Raw genomic sequence first — 16,569 nt, 5'->3', positions numbered from 1 at the left:
CAAGACAGGAAAAAAATAAGTCAAACACATGTATAGCTTGTGGAGTTATTACTATGGCCACCACCCAGATCAAGAAATAGAACTTTGCCAATGTCCCTGGTGTCCCTGGAAGCCCCTCCTGGGTTTCCTTCTAGTCTGAACTGCCACCCTCACTGCAAAAATGACCCTCACATGACTTTTACAGTAAACTCTTTCCTGTCTTTCTTTATGTTTTTGTCAGAGGTGTTTGAATCAGAGAAACTCCATCTTGAATAGGGGCCGGGTAAAATGAGGCTGAGACTTACTTGGCTGCGTTCCCAGATGGTTAGGGCATTCGAAGTCACAGGATGAGATAGGAAGTCAGCACAAGATACAGGTTATAAAGACCCTGCTGATAAAACAAGTTGCAGTAAAGAAGCCAGCCAAAATCCACCAAATCCAAGATGGCAATGAGAGTGACCTCTGGTTGTCCTCACTGCTACACTCCCACCAGCGTAGTGACAGTTTACAAATGCCATGGCAATGTCAAGAAGTTACCCTCTATGGTCTAAAAATGGGAGGCATGAAAAATCCATCCCTTGTTTAGCGTATCATCAAGAAATAACTATAAAAATGGGCAACCAGCAGCCCTCAAAACTGCTCTTGTCTATGGAGTAGCCATTCTTTATTCCTTTCTTAATAAACTTGCTTTTCCTTTGCCCTGTGGACTCGCCCTGAATTCTTTCTTGCACAAGATCCAAGAACCCTCTCTTGGGGTCTGGATCAGGACTCCCTTTCTGGTAACATCTTTCATCACCTAAGTGTGCCTTCCAAGACATATGATGTAGCTTTGCCATTTTAAAAAATGCGGTCTATCATTTGAATCTCTTTCAATCCACAGGTTTCCTCCCACTTCTTTTCTTTACAATTTCTCTGTCGAGGAACCAAAGCCTTTTGATCCACAGAGTTCCCACTGTCGGGATTCTGCTGATTGATACTCTTGGCACAGTTCAAGATGTTCTTCGCTATTTGCTGCAAATTGGCAGCTCGATCCAGAGGTTGGATCACACTCGCCTTCTGTCCTTGTGGCAGGACCAGAGGTGCTGCATTCCTTCGTTAGGAGGCACATAATATCCGGTTTGTCTCTCTTGGTGTGATGCTAACAGCTGTTGCAGCACAATGCTTAGCTCTGTTAATTCACTAGGGGTTTCAAAATGGTGATATTCTAATTCTGTCACTTCTTCCTCACATATTAACTTGAGTACTTCTATAAAGAGATGCTTCCAGTCGTCCACCATTTATTTGCTCACCCAGTGGTACAGTTCACGTATTAAACAAAGGCAGGATAAATGTGAGATTTTTTCCTCTTTATTTACCTGTTTTTAAGAGAGTGAATTTGTTCCTCATCCTCTGAAGGTGACACTGTTTTAAGTAGTTTCATAAATTGAAGATTTAAACATATTTGATGGGTTTTTATCCATCACAATTATCATCTTTATTGATGCTCAAATGGTACTATATTCAGTGGGAGCCTCTTGCAGATGGTTCCTGTGTCCTTTTGACATGATCTTTTAGTCTCTGATAGCCTCCTTGTTATTTAGCATGACAAGATGTTCCAGGCTCATCTTATACATTTCCTGTTCCAGACCTGGAATCAGCCATTTTTCCAAGAAGTCCTGGTTTTAATCTGTAGAGGATCTATCTATTTATGTATCTATGTATCTATCTATCTATGTATCTATGTATCTCTCTATCATCTATCTATCTATCTAGCTAGCTAGCTAGCTAGCTAGCAATCTATCACCTATCTATCATCTGTCTATCCATCTATCATCTGTCTCTCTGTGTATCTGTTTATCTATCTTTTTAAAAAAGAAAAAATGTCAAAAGAGTGAGAAGACAAGCCACAGACTGCAAGAAAGTATTTCTTTTTTTTCTTTTTTTTTTGAGACGGAGTCTCGCTCTGTCGCCCAGGCTGGAGTGCAGTGGTGCGATCTTGGCTTACTGCAAGCTCCGCCTCCCGGGTTTATGCCATTCTCCTGCCTCAGCCTCCAGAGTAGCTGGGACGACAGGCGCCCACTACCATGCCTGGCTAATTTTTTTGTGTTTTTAGTAGAGATGGGGTTTCACTGTGTTAGCCAGCATGGTCTCGATCTCCTGACCTCGTGATCCACCCGTCTCGGCCTCCCAAAGTGCTGGGATTACAGGCTTGAGCCACCGTGCCCAGCCCGCAAGAAAGTATTTCAAAAGATCCCAGCACATTGGGAGGCCAAGGCGGGTGAATCACCTGAGGTCAGGAGTTCGAGACCAGTCTGGCCAACACGGTGAAACCCAGTCTCTAATAAAAATATAAAAATTAGCCGGGCGTGGTGGTACGTGCCTGTAATCTCAGCTATTTGGGAGGTCGAGGCACGAGAATCTCTTGAACCCTGGAGGCAAAGGCTACAATGAGCCGAGATCCCACCACTGCACTCCAGCCTGGGTGACAGAGTAAAACTGTCTCAAAAAAATTTTTTTTCAAAAGATATATCTGATAGAGAACTGTTAACCAAAATATACAAAGAAATGAGCTATCAAGCCATGAAAAGACATGGAAGAAACTTAAATGCATATTGCTAAGTATACAGAACCAATCTGAAAAAGCTGCATACTATATGATTCCAACTCTATGACATTCTGGAAAAGGCAAAAGTGTGGAGACAGTAAAAAACTCAGTGGTTGCCAGGGGTTTGTGGGGAGGGAGGAATGAATCGGCAGAACACAGAGGATATTTAGGGCAGTGAAACTATTCTGTGCAATGCTATAATGATGGGTGCATATCATTACATATTTGTCAAAATTCACAAATAATAAGAATGAACCATAATGTAAACTATGAACTTTGGTTGATGTTGGCCAATGTTAGTGTATCAGTTGCAGCAGATGAACCACGCCGATCTGGAGTACGGATGGTGGGGGAAGCTGTATGTGCCTGTGGGAAGGGGGTATATGGGAACTCTCTGTACTGTCCACTTAATTTTACTGCGAACCTAAAACTGCTCTAAAAATGAATTATATTAATAAATAAATGTAAAATGTCTCATATGTCTATATTGATTCTTCCAATTCAAATGTAGAATTATTGGGTGTTGGTCGAGCACAGTGGCTCAACCCTGTAATCCCAGAACTTTGGGAGGTTGAGGAGGGAGGATTTCTTGAATCCAAGAGTTCTATCGCGACCAGCAAACATAGTGAAAGGTCCATCCCTATGAAAAAAAATTAAGAATTATTGGAGGTTGGGTGGAGTGACTCGCGCCTATAAACCCAATACTTTGGGAAGCTGAGGTGGGGGTTACTTGAGCCCAGGAGTTCCAGACCAACCTGGGCAACACAGTGAGACTCAATCTGTACCTAAAAAATTTTTTTAAAGGAATTATTGGATATTTACTTAAATTCTTCTTTCTTATACCTGAATCCTTTTTCTCACCAAAAATTCCTGGTTCTCAAGGGCCCAGGAGATGACAGAATTGAAATACACAATAATTACTTATTGCCTTTATCCCATATTACACACACAGCATTCTCAGTATAAAATGCCAATACAACTTCCATCAACATCATTATTGAAAACAGTTAAAATTTTTTTCAGTATGCTTTTTTCCACATACATTTCTTATTCTCTTATCCCTCAATTTATAAATAACTGTACTATATCTATATTGTCAGAGAATATAGCCATTATATACTATACTTTTTAAAAATTTTCACTTATTCTTAATTCTGTAAATTATATATTTAATATTCACCCCCTTATGTTGACGTCTCTCTAGACACTTTGGTTCTCTGAAGTTCATTCTCTAGTGAATTCCTCAGGAAGGAATCATGGGAACAATATTTCCTGAACTGTTACATACTGATAAGATTGTTTGTACCCTTTATACTTGAAAGTCAGTTTCCCTGAATATAAGATCTTTGGCTCACATTTTATTTTCTTGAGTTCTTTAAATATGTTACTCAATTTTCTTCTGGCACAAATGTTGCAGTCAAAAAGTTGATGATAATCCAATTTCCAATCCCTTACAAATCATGGGCTATTTTTGCTTAGACACTCAAAAGATTTTTCTTTTCCTTTGAAGTTCTGTCATTTCACTAAATTCATGCCTTGGTGTTAGTCATTCTGGGTCAATATTCTCAGGAACATGGTGTGACTTTTCAATATGCAGTTTGAAAACTTTTTATTTCTAAAAGGTACTTTTTTGAACTATAGCTTCTAGTATTTGTTCTGATCCCTGCTTTGGGTTTTTCTTTAGGAAACCCGATTCTCTGTATGTTGGATCCTCTTTATCTAACTTCGAGATTTGTCACTTTCTCCTGAAACCTTTATATTTTTGCTTATTTCTTTGATTTTTAAAAATTTCCATTTGTTTCATTTTCTGTTTCTTCTAAGGAGTTATCGCCTATGTTTATTCACTGTTGCATTCTTTCTAGGTTAGTCTTAATTTCTGAAACTTTTTTCTTTTAAACCCATTTCCCCCCTAAATTTGTTATTTGATTTCTGAGTTTTTCTATTTCTGATTTATGTTTTTTTATCTTATCTTGTTTAAATAATTGTTTCTAGCTTGTCTTAAAACAGTAGGTTATAGTTTTTTGTTTGCAGGCATGTCTTTTGGCATGTTTTACATTATCCGTGAAGATGTTATTCTATTTCTTATTCTTTTTTAAAAAAATAACTGTGGAGTAGGACTTTGATCTTTGCCTGCTGCTCATTTTTGTAAAGGTGAAATTAATTTTTCTGAACTTAAAAATGGGGTTGAGTTCAAGATGGCTTTTATAACTTCACAAAGCTTTCTCTTGTTGTTTTCATGCACTGTTAAAAAATATGGCAGCTTTTTTTTTTTTTTTTTAGATTCTTGATTTTTATAAAATGTCTCTACTTTTATCTGGATCCTCTGCTTCCTTCCCCTCTATTGTTCCTGCTCTATTCAATTTTACTTCCTGTTTCAGCAGTTTCTTCTTGATGTGCCGCCCTGTCCTGGAAGGAGGGCCTGGCTGGTCAGTTTCAAGAGTTCATAGGCACTACGCTACTCCATCCTCTTCTCATCTTTTTAATGAGGCCCTTTGTACTTACATACTACTGGAGTGAGCAAAACCCTTTCCGTTTCAGCTCCTGTTGTCAGGCTGGATCTCTGTGCTTTCCAGTGAATGAATACTTCTTGCTTCTTTGGGGTTACTCCTTGTCTTAGTCCATTTTGTGTTGCTATAACAGAATATTGAGTAATTTGTGAAAAGAAGCTTATTTGGCTCGTGATTCTTGGGGCTGGAAATTTCAAGACTGAGCAGCTGCATCTGTGAGGGCCTCATACTGCCTCAACTCTTGGCTAAAATGGAAGGGAAGTGGGGATATGCACAAAGAGATCACATGGCAAGGGGGTAAGCAAGAGGGAGAGAAACCAAGGAATCCAGACTCTTTTTGACATCCTGCTCTCACTGTAACTAATCCATTCCCTCGAGAGCAAGAACTCACTCCCTTGAGAGGGCATTAATCTACTCATGACTCAAACACCTTTCCCTGGGCCCCACCTCCCAATGCCACCACATAGAGGATCAAATTTCAACATGAATTTTGGTGGGGACAAACAAATCGCATCCAAACTGCAGCATTCCCATTCTTAAAGATGACAAACACCCTGTTTCTTCCCTCTGATTCCTTCTGTATGCATGCTAATACTATGCCAGTTTAACAACTGTTACAAAATGGGCAGTCCCTACCCACCAATACTTTGGCGTTTGAGGGGATGCATTGTCCACTAGTTTTATTGTGAGTGTTTCCCATAGGTTTTTGGTTTTGCTATCCAGTTTGTCTGTTTTTTATTAATGGCATATTCAAAGTGATGCCCCTGACACTGTTGCCATCTTCTCAAAAACATCCCAGGGAGAACTTCAATATTGACAATTTAACATCCTTAAGGAATGCGTTGTAACAACCAAACTGGAGGAGAAAAAGTATGTAAACAGTAGTTTGCATAGATTGTCTTGTGTTGATTATGACATTGCAGCAGGTCTTGTTGATGGCTTCCCATATCTGCTCAGCCCACCCGAGCTCAACCCCAGGAGGCAGTTCTAATCTCAAGCACCTACATCTCTCTTCTTCTTTGCCAGGGACTTTCACTGGTACCACCAAAGCTTGCCAGCCTGCCTTGTACTTACTGAGATCACTCCCAAACAAGCTGCCTGAACCCACGTGCTTGTCTCTTGCCTCCTTTTGGGGAAACAACCCAAGTTGTGTTCCAATAGCTTGGCCTGATTCAAGCATCTCTTATGTAGTGTAATGACACGGTTTGGCTCTGTGTCCCCACCCAAATCTCATGTCGAATTGTAATCCCCAGTGTTGGAGGAGGGGCCTAGTAGGAGGTGACTGGATCATGGGGGTGGTTTCTAATGGTTTAGCACCATCCCCCTAGTGCTGTTTTGTAATGGAGTTTTCATGAGATCTGGTTGTTTAAAAGTGTGTAACACCTCCCTCTGTCTCTCTCTTCCTCCTACTCCCACCAAGTAAGATGTGTCTGCTTCCTCTCCCATCATAATTGTCAGTTTCCTGAGGCCTCCCCAGAAGCAGAAGCCTGTACACCCTGCAGACCTGTGAGCCGTTAAACCTCTTTTCTGTATGAATTGCCCATTCTCAGGTAGTTCTTTATAGCAATGTGAGAATAGACTAACACATGCAATCTGCTTATGATTTTCAAAAATGGAATAATGTTAGCTTTATATATATATAAAAATATGTGTGTGCATGTATGTGTATATATAATATATTATATATGTATATATAAATATGTAATATATATTATATACGTGTATATATAATACATATTACATATTGTATATGTGTATATATAATATATATTACATATTGTATATGTGTATAGATAATATATATTACATATTGTATATGTTTATAGATAATATATATTACATATTTTATGTGTATATATAAATATATATTACATATTTTATGTGTATATATAAATATATATATTATATGTGTATATAAAATAGATAATATATATTATATATAAAATATATAATATATATTATATATGTGTATATATAAATATATATAGAGAGAGAGATAAAAAGAGAGAGAGATAAGGTCTCGCTCTGTCATCCAGGATGGAGAGCAGTGATGCAATCATAGCTCACTGCAGCCTCAAAATCTTGGGCTCTAACAATCCTCCCACCTCATCTTCCTGAGTAGCTGGACCTACTACACCACACCCATCTAATTTTTGTACTTTTTGTAGAGACAGGGTCTCACTATGTTGCCCAAGCTGATCTCAAACTCCTGGCCTCAAGTGATCATCCCTTCTTGGCCTCCCAAAGTTCTGGGAATACAGGTACAAGCCACCGTGCCTGGCAGCTTAATATCTTTCAGGACCTTTGGTGAGAAATCTGTTTAGTCTACATAAATTAAATGCTTATCTTTCCTTGTCTACACCCTCTTAATTCCCTTCAGAGGCCATGATTGATTAGCGGCTTGCCCCAGACATTGTCTTTCCTAAATGCTAGGTTTGTTTTCCGGAATTCAGCAGTCTTACCTTCTAATTGCAGGTTCTATTTTTTTTTTTCTTTTCTGAGCATGGAAGAGACAGTCCTTTATCTGTAGGTGCCAGGGTATCCTCTGTGTTTAACAAAATACATGTTGAATCATTGTCTCCTTGGTTCTTTGTGACTGAGAGTCTTATTATAAATGAGGTCATGCCAGGTGAGACTCGGTTGGGGCAAATGTCACCTCTGATCCCTGATTCCCAGGGAAGATAGCTCAGTCACCTTGTTCATGGCTCCATCCCAGTATGCCTTGCATTCTAGTTAAAGTCTGTTTGTCTCTGTCTGTCTGTCTGTCTTCCAGCCTTCCTCCTTGAGAGTGAGCTGCATTACCCCTTTGCACTGCCCACCTCCTGCCCCTCCCCAACCTGTCCCTTGCAGTTCCTCAGCAAGACCTTCGCTGGACAGTCTGTGCCTGAAGGCAGATAGCCCAGACACCTGTAAAGGGAGTTGGGCTTTGCCTCCAAGCCTGCTTCCAGCTAGTGCTTGGGCTTGGGCACCATCTTAGCACATCTGTAACTGGGGCTCAGCCAGGCCTATGCTGTGTCCCCTGAATCTTGGGACAAGACACCAATGCAGGAACAGGTGTGAAGGGTGCACTCATCGGAGCCCAAGACATCACTGCAACGAGAATGCATACAGGAAGCTCTGTCTGAGGACAGGGACGGGGGACGGAGTGTGACAGGTTCCACACTGGGATATTCATGGCTACCCCCGTGCCACAGGGCCCCTTGCGTGATGTCAAAAGAGGAGACTTGCTTCGTCTTGTTTTTTTCCAAGCTAACTTTAAACACGACTGACAGCAAGATGTCTCCGGCACGAAAGCCAACAGGGAGGCGACTGTCTCTCTGTTTCCATAGCTACAGACAGGACGCCACTGGGCAGTGCTTTCAACTCCAGGGCATCCCAGGCTCTGCCAGAGGGATGAAGTTTCCTGGGCGCTGGGAGAACCCAGCAACAAAATGGCAGTTGCTTGTCTCAGTTTCTGCCTCAACCACCTTCTATTTTTGGTGAGAGAATTTCATTTTTTCAGATGTCCAAGGGTGTCCATTCAGAACACTTATGCACCCAGGAATCTGGGACAGCTAGAGATGTCTCCATAAACCTTCTGCAGGCCATGCCATCTGTTGACCTTGGCACCTTCTCTGCACTGGAGGACGGCTTAGCAAAGCTGGAAAGGGAGTGTCCCCTGGGAGCCTGGCTGGCTGGCTGTCACTTGCTGAGCAGGGGGCAGAACAGGTTGACAGTACATTTTAGCATTACCTGCTTCCAATCTGGAAAAAATTTTGTGCATCTAGTTTTTCCAGTTTCTCCTTCACCTCTGTGGACCTGTAAAATAAGGACTTGAGCACATCCCTCCAAAACTAACTTGTCAATTTCCTGTTGCATTGATATAGTTGGGCTGTTTCCCCACTCAAAATCTCATTTTGAATTGTAATCTCCATAATCCACACATGTCAAGGGCAGGACCAGGTGGAAGTAATTGGCTCATGGGGGCAGTTCCCCCCATGCTGTTCTCGTGATAGTGAGTGAGTCTCACGAGATCTGACGATTTTATAAGCGTCTGATATTTCCCCTGCTTGCACTCACTCCGTCCTGCCGCTCTGTGATGTGTCTTCCATCATGATCGTAAGTTTCCTGAAGCCTGCCCTGGTATGCGGGACTGGGAGTTCATTAAACCTTTTTCCTTTATAAATTACCCAGTATCAGGTATTTCTTCATAGCAGCGTGAGAACGGACTAATACATGCATCTTCCCACAGGAGAGTGGATGGCAGAGGCTGCCCTTCAGGGGCCCAGGTTGCGTGCTGGACATGGGGCCGGCGTTCCGGGTCTGCCGTTCTCGGACGTCCCTCTGAGGGGCACCCTGCCTGATGGGTGGGCTCCCCCTGATCTTGTCTCCTCGGATGCATCATCTGTGAGGCTTTTGTTTTCAGTCCCGATGGAGAGATTCATGCTGCTAGGCACTGTGTGGGCTCCCGGCGCATTGTGAAAGTAACACTTATTCAGGACCGCCTGGGGAAGAAAGGCCATACCTGCTGCTGTTTTTCCATCTCTGCCGTGGCCGCCCACATGGTTTACCGCACAACTTGCCTATGCTAAAAGGGACTGAGAAAACCTGGAAACCCACCAACTACGTTTGGAAGATTTTTTTTTTAAGAATGTCTGTCTCGGGCAGGCAACAACCGGTACCGAGCTTGGTGACCCTTTTGCTTTCTAGCTCTGGGGGTGCAGACCTGAGGCTCCTCCAGAATGCAGTCCCGCTAGCCTATGACACTACCACTGGTGTGTCCTTGATGCCACATTTCTAAGCCCATCTGATCATAAACCTCCCTGGGGCAGGGAAGTCTCAGAGTGCACTTGCTCACCTAATAGCATGCCCCCAGTGGCATCTGATAAATGTTTCCGCAGTGTTCCTGGGGAAGTAGTTTTATTCATTTCAAAGCAATCGTTTCCTTCTTCTCAAAATCTCCAAACCCAATCCTTAATACCAAACACTACATTTAGAATAGAATTCAAGTTTAGATTTTAAAACATACTTTTAAGTACGTCAGGAACTCAGAAGATACTTAAGCCCAACTTTCCTACGACGTGATGGAAAGACACTTGGAAAGGACAAGGGAGTTTTGTTGTTGTTGTTGTTGTTTTGACATGGAGTCTTGCTCTGTTGCCCAGGCTGTGGTGCAGTGACATGACCTCAGCTCACTGCAACTTCCACCTCCCTAGTTCAAGCGATTCTCCTGCCTCAGCCTCCTGAGCAGCTGGGACGACAGGTGCGTGCCACCACACCCGGCTCATTCGTTGTATTTTTAGTAAAGATGGGGTTTCACTGTGTTAGCCAGGATGCTCTCGATCTCCTGATCTCTTGATCTGCCCGCCTCGGCCTCCCAAAGTACTGAGATTACAGGCGTGAGCCACCGTGTCTGGCCAGGACACAGGAGTTTTGAAAACGCACTCTGGGCTCTGATTATGGAGAGGAGATCCTGCCTTCAGAGGCCCTGCTGCCCTACTCAGACTCCAGAAGGTTGAGTGAAGTTGAGCAAGCTACAGCCACTCTGCTCTGGGAAGCCAGTAGCAAGTGCTGAGCCTGGACGATTTGTTTTTTGTTTTTTTTTGTTTTTTTTTTTGAGACGGAGTCTCGCTCTGTCGCCCGGGCTGGAGTGCAGTGGCCGGATCTCAGCTCACTGCAAGCTCCGCCTCCCGGGTCTATGCCATTCTCCTGCCTCAGCCTCCCGAGTAGTTGGGACTACAGGCGCCCGCCACCTCGCCCGGCTAGTTTTTTGTATTTTTTAGTAGAGACGGGGTTTCACCGTGTTAGCCAGGCTGGTCTCGATGTCCTGACCTCGTGATCCGCCCGTCTCGGCCTCCCAAAGTGCTGGGATTACAGGCTTGAGCCACCGCGCCCGGCCTGAGCCTGGACGATTTGGACTAAGCCAGAGAGCTCTCCAAATTAGGGAGCATTTAAATAGAAGTGCTGTTTATTTAGGTCATATAGTAATTTCCTCATTTTAATAGCTACCCCAGTTAATGACTAACAACATATAACCAAACAAGAAGGTTAGCCCGGCTAACTTGATTGAATAAAGAGAACTATTTATAATGAGCTCATTCGTATCTGAATGCAGATAGATGCACAGAAATACTCCAATGTTAATAAAAGTCAAAATCCATTTACTATACAAGGTGGGGGAGATGTTCCCCCTGCAAGCCTATTCCCACTGCATTTGACTGACAGTAAAAAAGTAAACTTCAGCCTGGCCGTGTGTGACATGAGTGCTGAATTAGTTTGGTTCCAATTAAACAGGACTTACTGAATTGTGACGTAGACATATTCTAGAATTTTAAACTCTTTACCCTGAAAGTAAAAAGAGAAATCTCTACTATTTCTGCCAGGAGCATATTAGATCCCCTCCTGCAGTTCATCATCACCTTAGACAGTGTCCTTCGCACCACCACGGGCAGGCCAGGAGAAGGATCCCCGCCACTGGAGGACCATCCGTCTCAAGGATCCTTGGGAACCGAAGGAGTGACCAGGAGCAGGCAGTCCAGTGGAGACTTTTTTTTTTTTAAATTAAGAAGCATCAAAATGAACTTGAGTTTGGCAAGACCTCAACAGAGAAGTCAAGCTGGCTCCGAGCCTGGTTTGCATGGAGGGGCTGGACTTGGCTTGGGCATAGCTGTTTCTTGGGCTCTGGGGTCAGCAAAGCCCCCTGCGGGCCTGCCCTCCTCAGGCTGTGGGGAGGGCATCAGGGCCACCAAGGCAGTGAGTGGTCTGCAGCTCTAGGGATGGCGACCCCTCCTAGAGAACCTAATGGCTGCCCCCAGGGTACTCGAACCTTGTTCGCTGGTTCCTGCCTTCCTTCCTCCTGGGTACTCAGTGCATCTCTGCTCTGTTGGATTCCCCAGCGTCCTTTTAAGAAAGTCTGACAGGGCATGGTGGCTCATGCCTAACATCCCAGCACTTTTGGGAGGCCAAGCAGGAAGATGACTCAAGCCTAGGAATTCGAGACCAGCCTAGTTAGCATAGGGAGATCCTGTCTCTACAGAAGATAAAAAATAAAAAATTAGCCAGGTGTGGTGGTACACACCTGTGGTCCCAGCTACTCAGGAGAACGAGGTGGGAGGACCCTTTGAGCCCAGGAGTTTGAGGTTGCAGTGAGCTAGGGTCATGCCACTGCACTCCAGCCTGGGTGATAGAGTGAGACCCTGTCTCAAAAAAATAGTCTCCCCTTTTTTTTCCAAGTGAGTCATAGTTTTCATTGTGCACTACCTAGAAAACCATATCTGTTCACCAACTCTCCTCTGTGTTAAGGACTAGTGTCACTTTAGCCTGTCCCAGAAAATCTTCTCTTTAAAAAGAAACTGCTCCTTTTTTTTTTTTTTTTTTTTTTTTGAGGTGGAGTCTTGCTCCCAGGCTGGAATGCAGCGTGCCATCTCGGCTCACTGCAACCTCCACCTCCAGGGTTCAAGCGATTCTCCTGCCTCAGCCTCCCCAGTAACTGGGATTACAGGTGTGTGCCATTGTGCCTGGCTAATTTTTGTATTTTTAGTACAGACGGGGTTTCATCATGTTGGCCAGGCTGGTCTTGAACTCCTGACCTCATGATCCGCCCTTCTCTGCCTCCCAAAGTGCTGGGATTACAGATGTGAGCCACCATACTCAGCCAAGAGAAACCATTCTTATATCCTGAGGAATGATGGTGAAATTTCAGAATTGTGACAGGTATATGGGGTTTAGGGATGCCCAGAACCCCCAGCAATGTTGCTTATGCAGGGGATACCCACCCAGGCATGCTGACATCAGGAAATTTCAGGCAACTCAATTCAGAAGGAAACAAAGCAACCCTCCAGCTCCTTGAAAACCCAAGAGGTGACAGAAAAGGGGAAAGGAGAGAGGAGGAAAAGGACTGGGAAGGAACATTTACCCCACAAGGTGGCCAAGGGATACCTTGGCTGGAAATGGGTCTGAGTCTCCTTCCCCGGTGAGGAATTTTTAGGAATCATGGAATCCACAGCAGGCCTGGAAGCAGGGCTTCAGATCCTGGGTGCCCATCCCTCACCTTTCGAATGGGGAGGTCGAGGCCTGAGGAGGGAAGGCGTGGCCCGGAGCCCACACAGGCCCCAGAGAGCAGCTGGGGAAGGCAGCTCCATTACCAGGAGGAGTCTCCCGCCTGGACGGTGCTCTGATCAGCACGTCACCGGCCCGTCTGTGTATTGAAGTGACTTCAGGAAACCTTGGGGTCACAATATGGCAGAGGCCATTATAGGGCCAGATGTTGGATGTGGAAGCAAGGCCAGGTCAGGTCATACCCTGAGGTAACTGGTCTGTGGGTGGCTCAGGGCAATCTGGTCACAGGACTCCAATTCCCAAAATGCCGTGACACCTTTCACCTTTCCTCTGCAGGGACAGTCTATTGTTCTTCTGCAAACAGGGAACAGGCTCTGAGGGGTTAGGAGACAAGTTCAAGACCCCCTAGCTCCAACTGGGAGAGCTGAAGCAGACCCCCTGGCCCATCCCATAATTCCTTTCTTTCTCTCATGGGATGCAGGGAGACAGTTGAGGTGTTCCTGACCTGCCAGTATAGATAGCTCCCAAACTCCTCTGTAGAACAAGCATTCTTCTCCTCCTCCTCCTTCTCCTCCTTCTTCTTTTTTTTTTTTTTTTTGAGATAGAGTCTTGCTCTGTCACCCAGGCTGGAGTGCAGTGGCCCGATCTCGGCTCACTGCAACCTCTACCTCACAGGTTCAAGTGATTCTCCTGCCTCAGCCTCCCAAGTAGCTGGGATTACAGGTGTGCGTCACCACGCCCTGATAACTTTCACGTTTTTAGTAGAGATGGGGTTTCGCTAGGTTGGCCAGGCTGGTCTCGAACTCCTAGCCTCAAGTGATCCAGCCTTCTAAAACTCAGCCTCCCAAAGTGCTGGAATTACAGGCATGAGCCACCACGCCCAGCCTGTTCTGGTTCCTCTCATGGCAACAGATGGAAGGTTCAGGATTCAAGACTCAGTCTTGCCAAATACAATGTGAGACTGTCTCGGCTTCCCACTGTGCCACCTTCAACCCCCAGCCCAAAGATGGGCAGAAACCTTCACCCGCAGGAATGGCCTGAGGAAAGGGGGCCCAGAGGCGGTGGAGGTGGGGGTCTGCCTACATCCCACAGCCAAGCCCCCTCCTCCTTCCTGCATCCTTGTTGCAGCAAACAGATTGGCATCTGAATCTCTCTATTAGCCCTTCTGGGGCTTAGGCTGTGGGCGCATGGGGCCATGCACTAAAAATGTCTTTTCACCTTAGTTGGGATGCAAAGACAAGTTTGCCACTAATCTTTTGGTGGAGACACACATATCAAAAACCGCAAGCGAGCACACAAGGCTTCATGCCGGGAATTGCAGCCTTCCTGCTCCTCCCTCGCTGCAGAGGCTGAGCCTGACTTTCAAAAAAGGGCACGCAGCCCTTGGCAAATCTCGGAGGAAAACTCACTGCGAGGTGGTGCCAGGGGCCTCAGGCCCCCTTTGGGGATTCCCCCACGGCCCCTCAAAACAAGAAGGAAGTCTGAGTTAAAAATGGAAAATGGAGAGAATGTCAAAGGAATGCAGCGTTGTTGATTCCTAGTGGTGCCTGCCTGAATATTAGATGCAAATAAGTGCTAATAAGTACAGTTGGGAAAGCTAATGGAAAAACCATCCTTCCCAGGAGGATCGCGGCACACAGATGCACAGGGTTGCTGAGATGGCTTGGCTCGCTTCACTCACTATTCACGGCAAAGCCTGTATAGACGCATCCCATGGAAATAAAGCCTGTGTAGACTTGTTCCATGGAAGTAGTCACGGTCCAGAGCCCCCTTTCCAGCTCTGAGGCTGGGCTCTGGAAATGGGAACTCCCATTATCTCCCTATTGCACAGTTAAGTCTCTCTCTCTCTCTCTCTTTCCCTCTGTGTGTGTGTGTGCACGCGCACGTGTGTGTGTGCATGCATTTGCCCTCTGGAGTGTGCCTTGTACTGAAGAGGGTCTCTTGACCATCAGGCCTCAGTGGCCAAAGTCGTGTGCTCTGTTGCAGGCCCAACTGCAGACAGGGAGCTCGTGGGCAGCTGCCCAGCTAAGCTGTGTTCAGGACCTTGGGTGGCAAGAGGGGCTGCAAGTGTGGGGTAAGGGGACCACAGGGACAGGGATGGGGCCATTGCACTGTGAGTTAGTCCAGCAAGTGGCTTTCTGCTCACTCCACTCTCCCCTCTCTTTGTTCTTGCCTTCTCTCCTCCTGCTCTGCTCCAACAGCTTTGGGATGTGGGATGAATGAGGGTTCCACTGCCCTGTTTTTCCTGACACTTGAGTCCCTGGCCCTTGCACTCGGCTCCTCCAATCTGCAACTGACTGAGGTGGAGGAGGGTGATTTCAGCCACACACGCACGCACAAACACACACACACACTCCCTTCATGCGTGCAGCCAGTGGAGCATACCTGGGTCCCAGCGCAGCCCTGGGCTTGGGTCACTTCAGGCCTAAAGTCGTGGAGAGGGAACCCCAGAACCAAACCTATCTCAGTTTGGAATCATCGCACTTGGGCCATTCTCCAGATGCGTGGAGTCCAGCAACATGGTGGCATTCTTGTATTTCAATTCCGTCATCTGTAATACGGGAGTGATAATGCCTACTCTGTTGCTGCAAGAATTAAAGGAAGACCATCATCTAATTTGTCATGCTTCTATTTGTCTTCTTATCTGTCCTGGTCTATTTTTGGATGCTCTGAGCTTACCTGGGGCATTAAGGAGGCTTCAGGGCTCTGGGGCTGAGGGGCTCCCTGGCCATCCCTAGGAGTGGCTACACTTTTCGCCTGCTGTCCCCGACTCTGGCCAGTCAAGACCCATGGGCCCAGCCCAGTCCCCAATTCCATCACTCACTCTGGGTCAGCTGGTAGGAGTCAGGCCAACCAGCCAGCAGGTTCCATTAAAGAGGGGAGAGCAAGGGTCTTTCACTTTATTAAAGGCTTCTCGGCAGTTGTTTGAAAATACTGGGTGTCCCTTCAAGACTAACAGGTGACCGTGTGCAGTTTCCTCGAACTCCTATGAGAAAGCAGTTGCCCTCCTTCCCAAGGCTTGCTTGTCCCCTGCAGGCTGGGGCTGCCTCTTCTCAGGAAGAACAAGGACCGAAGCCAGGGCCCTTTGTTCCTGTCCCTACTCTGTCCCGGTGCTGTGTGGCTGTGGGCCGGTTCCACCCTACACGCTGTTTTCCCGAGTATCTATGAAGAGGGTCGGTTGGCCCTGCTCTCAGGCTGGTGACCCGACAGAAACTTCCAGGATGAAGACCTGAAGGGAGAGCCTGGATCACAGGGCACTTCCAGCAGAATCTAGAGCCCCAGGGATTTGGGGATGGATGCGGACACCCGGGCCTGAGGCAGCCCGCGGCCTTGATCGAGTTCCACGCTAGCTGAAGCCCAGGGATCTCCCAGAATCTTCCTCAGGATCAATCTTCTGCCTTTCGCCGGCCCTGCGCCCCCGCAGCGTTGGGTCCTGGGCGCGCACCCCTGCCCCGCTGTGGT

This window comes from Mandrillus leucophaeus, unplaced genomic scaffold, assembly GCF_000951045.1.
Source record: "Mandrillus leucophaeus isolate KB7577 unplaced genomic scaffold, Mleu.le_1.0 Scaffold238, whole genome shotgun sequence".
Classification (NCBI taxonomy): Eukaryota; Metazoa; Chordata; class Mammalia; order Primates; family Cercopithecidae; genus Mandrillus; species Mandrillus leucophaeus.
This window is presented reverse-complemented; position numbering follows the sequence as displayed.